We start from the raw sequence: 4,976 nt of genomic DNA on the forward strand, positions 1-4,976 counted from the left end.
CTACCTCGCTTGATAAGAGTATTAAAATGTGCCTCCTGGGAATTGTAAGCAATGGCAATCTGATGGAAATGTAATCTTTATCTGATGCAGAAGAAATGAGGCACAGGGGTATAAAGAGGCGATACAGGCATGGCACAGGTGAGGCTGTATTTAATGTAAATAGGGGGGGACAACAGCATTTGTTTTTGCAAGTTTTGACTCCCAAGTATACAATTTTCTTCTTCAATTCACACCTGAACTCAGGCAGAACAACTGTAATTCACATTTTAACAGCTGAAGAGACTGAACTCACAGCAACCAGCCAATATCCTACACCTTCCTGAATCATCCCTTCCTGCATTACCCATCCCTGCATTACCCACCAAAACCTGACATCTTCTTCCACACCCTCCCTGATCCCTAAGCAATCTAATTCCACTGTTTTATCTGCATGATATTGCCACTATAAGAAGATTACATGCATTGTAAGTGTGAGGCCGGGAAGATTATAGAGTGGGAGTCCAATCGGGAGGAGTGTGCTCAGCCTGCAGACAGTTACTGGAGTCACTAGAGGGAAGGAACAGCCAATGAACAGCAGCAGGGGCTTCTGTAAGAAGGAGACCATAAGCTGCATATCGCATATTGACAGCCCAACTGCCAAAGGGAACTTTCCTTTCCTCCTCTTCTACTTCGTATTTATTTATATGTTGTAGCTTGGATGGGTTAATCTGTCTGGCCTTATGTAAGAACAAGATTGTTTAAGACTTTTGTTGTTGGAGAACAACAGGAGGTTTGATGGATCCATTGTCTTTGGTCTTCCATTTCAACACTCTAATGTCACATCCTGGAGTTCTCTCTCAGTGGAATTGAGCGAACCAACTGAGAAAGTAAGAAAAGTGATTTGAAGACAGTTTATGTACTATAGGGTTTTAATAACACATTTTAACATGTAACTAAAGCTGTTACATTATATCGATTTGGTGTGTATGACTTATTGATGTAGATAGAATTGAACAATTGTTACCACATTATTTGTTTGACCTGATGAACACTGTCAATAAATCAGTGAATTGGGAGCTTTAACAGTGTGTGGGCCTTCTTGTTCTATACTAGTATCCTTTATTAGCCCAGCCCCTATGTTTTTAAGGATGTGTGTATGACCACAAACTTTTCTTTACCACATTATTATATATCACAGTATTTCTAATTCTACCCTCTTCTTCCACCAATAGCCCCTCCCCCTTCAGCATTGTAAATAGAACACAAATTGTTTGCCTGAAATTCCTTCACTGATTAACACATCCACCCACAAGCTACACAACACACAGGCACTAGTTATCTCTGAATCAGACTACTCATTTCATCTTGCCCTACAGGGGAGCTACTGTACCATATTTCAGGAACAGTGTGGCACGACACCATATGCAGCATATCAATATTCGGAGTGATGCAGTGTATACAACTCATCAACAGCTTGTGTAACACATGGGGATGTTTAAAATGTACTCCTTAGCCTGAAGTGTCGCCACTTGCACTGCTGAATTGCTTTCACGTGGTGCCGACTGGTAAGACTCATCAGGAGGGCAGTCACGTGTGCTAGGGTGTCCAAAACTATCGGTCATTTACCAAAGCTACTGGAATCTTCAGTAATTTTGGTAATTAACAAGTCATCTATGGCAATCTATGGTAACATAGGTAATTTATACTTGAATAACTTTTTTTAAAGTATTGGTATATACAGTATTAAGCGGTTTGTATATTATTTCCGATCATTTCCTTGACAGTCGGCCATTTGAGTGTATTATGTAATTCTATGGAGGACCTCTCATAACCACATTGCAGAACCATTCTGGCTGCCTTATTTTGTGCTATCTGCAGTCTCTATAGCTCACCAACATGTGCATTACTCCAGAGCAGTAGTACATTTAACTATGGATGAGAGCTTGTGAGATTTGTTTTGGAATTTGCTCTGGCATATATTTCGCAATCCTTCTGCGCATACAGTAGGTGCCGATGATTTTGTTGCAGAGCTGTGAAATGTGTGATGACCAAGAGAGACTGTTGTCTAGCAGCACACCTAACAGCCTAGTCTCTGAAACCTCTTCTATGGGTGTTCCGCCAACTGTCAGCTGTAAGGAGGGTAGTTTCTTCCTTTTCCTCGTCATACATATTAGCATTGCCTTGGTTTTCTTTGTATTTAGCTCTAATTTGTTTTTGGTTATCCAATTCGAAATACTTATGTCAACTTCAAGAGCCTCTTTTAGCTGTCCCATGGAATTGCCTGTTACATAGACAGTGGTATCGTCAGAAAACATGGTTGCCATAGAATTTACAGAGCATCAGAGGGAGATCAATTTTATACAGCAAGTGCATAAGAGGTCCTAGGCAGCTGCCTTGTGGGACACCACAGCATACAGAATGAGGTTCAGAATAGGTACAATTTATGAATGTAAACTGCTCTCTGATGACAACACTGTAACCATCTTAATGAGGTGTTATCAAATCCATAGTGACACAATTTCATTAACATTATATCATGATCAAAAGTAGCACTAAAATAGAGAAATTACCACAAGTTTACCTTGGTCAAGTGACGTGAGCCCTTGATCTGTTAAATCAACCAGGGAGTCAAAACCATTTCATCGGTGGGCTCTAGTCAAATCCCCTGGTTAAAAAAGTCCATAAAAAAAGATTCAGGATGAATGTAGGACGATGTGCAGAAATGCAAAATGAGTGTTCTCCATGGCCTGTGCCACAAATGCAATACCCCTGTGCAAGGCAATGGTTGTGGCACGGTCTTATATGTGTGGTGTAATGTGCAGTCTGGAAGAGTAGAGCCACCAGATGATTGCACAAAGCTCTCCCAGCTGCACATGAACAGGAAAAGCTGTTTATGATGACGGACTCCTTGGATGTTTGCAATGTGATCTGAAAGAACATATAGAAAAAACATCTGCACATAGTCGTCACACACAGTTTTTTTTATCATCTACGGCAGCAAGGTCATGATCCTTTGTCTTAAAGTTTCCCATTAAAACGTAACTGAACAACTGTAACAAAAGTTTTCTAGCCATCATTGTAATGTTATCCAGACTCAGATCAGTAACATCTAAGGAACTAGGCCTACTGCATGTCCAGGGACATAAGAACAGATACAAACAAGTTTGATTATTTTGAACATATGAACAAAATACAGGTAAACTGTAACTGCAGCAACACTAAGCACTTAACTGCCTATCATATTTGGTAACCTGCAATAAATGGGGCTCCTCATTCTTCCTCATCGATCTGTGACACCTTTCCCTTACTACCACTGCATCTCAGTGCTAGAGGTGTCACTACACACACCCTGGTTCAAATCCAGGCTGTATCACAACCAGCTGTGATTGGGAGTCCCATAGGGCAGCGCACAATTGGCCCAGCATCGTCCGGGTTTGGCTGGTGTAGGTAAGAATTTGTTCTTAACTGACTTGCCTAGTGACAACATGAAATGAATGTATGCTAGTAAGTTAGTGTTGCTACTCTTAAAGTTACTGAGCTGGATCTAGCTAGCTAATGAGCTACGTTGCTTGCTAGAAACAAATAATAGATTACAGTGGCTGGCCAAATAATTCATTTTAGTTAGCTAGCTAGGTCTGACAAATCTGAGGTAACGTTAACATTAGCAAACTCATGTTATCTAACATTAGCTCTGACCAAGTTGGTAATGTCGTAGCTAAATAGCTAGTTAGCTAGCTATCTCAACTGGTCACTTTAAGTACTCTCTTACCTTTGTAGTGTTCCACGAAATTTGAACATGGAGTTTTCCCAGTCACTGCTCAATTTGCCAAAGTTTGGCATGAGTGATGTAGCTAATATCATTCACAAACATTCCCAGACAAGAGATCTAAACTAAATAAAGGATACAAGTTCTTCCACAAACAATATATCTTAAACTATCGACAGCAACCGGATATCGTCACACACCGCTTGGGGTGGAAGCAACTTGTCTGTTGGGGGCGAGAAAAAAGCCTGGCTATGCTGCCTCAGTTGCTCTGTCTCATCCTGTGTCATTGTGTCAGATATAGTGGCAAACGCATATATTTCATATTTCTGAAATCTCTGCTTTATGTGGCAATTTAGTTCATTATATCACTGACATTACAATAGCCCAAACACAGACTTTCCACACTTGTTATTCTCAAATACTAAGACTGAAATGAGTTTGTAAAATGTTCTCAGACCTAAAAAGTTGTCTAATATTGAGATGAGTCCATGTCTAGCTGTACTTATTGTGTAGACTTGTGTAGTTATATGCACAGTTAGACTTACTGAGCCTCTGGCTTGTAGATATTATCCTAATTTACACAGACAAAGTACAATACATAGCAAAAAGTCCTAAGTCTCTCTAAATACTGTATGACATGATTAAGCAAGCTTACATTAGAAAGCTAGCTAGATAGCTAGCTCAAATGCTTACATTAGCCTACTGTTGTTACCTAGCACAGATAGCCACCACCACACATAGGCCTTTTATCAATTAGATTTTCTCACCTCCTGCATTTTCTGTTCTCCTTCCTCTCTCGCCACCTTTTGAAAAGGTCAAAGTTAATCAAGGAGAGTCGGCGAGGAAAGTGAGCGTGGATGGAAATGCGCTTGCTTGAAATGAGACTGTCCTTCTCCACTTGCGCATCATTAGGCAAATGACGTTTACACGGGTGGATCCCAAAATAAATGTGATAAAAACAAATTAAATGAGTTGTGCAAGACATTTTATAGGTGAAGTAGCATATTGTTTTCCAACATGTGCATGTTTTTCTTCTCCGGCAAAACAAAAGCTGATACAAGGGTGTGGCAGATTTCAAAACTATTCCGCGGTAGGATACACATGAGTATCCTCGATGAAAGGTGGCTATAGAGGAGGGTGGGACACTCTTTTGTTTGCCTACAAGAAAAATTGACACACTCCTCAACCACTAGTGCCAATACCACCTATTGGTTTCCAAGTCACGGAGGAG

The sequence above is a fragment of the Salvelinus sp. IW2-2015 genome, linkage group LG4q.1:29 (genome assembly GCF_002910315.2).
Source record: "Salvelinus sp. IW2-2015 linkage group LG4q.1:29, ASM291031v2, whole genome shotgun sequence".
NCBI classification, from domain to species: domain Eukaryota; kingdom Metazoa; phylum Chordata; class Actinopteri; order Salmoniformes; family Salmonidae; genus Salvelinus; species Salvelinus sp. IW2-2015.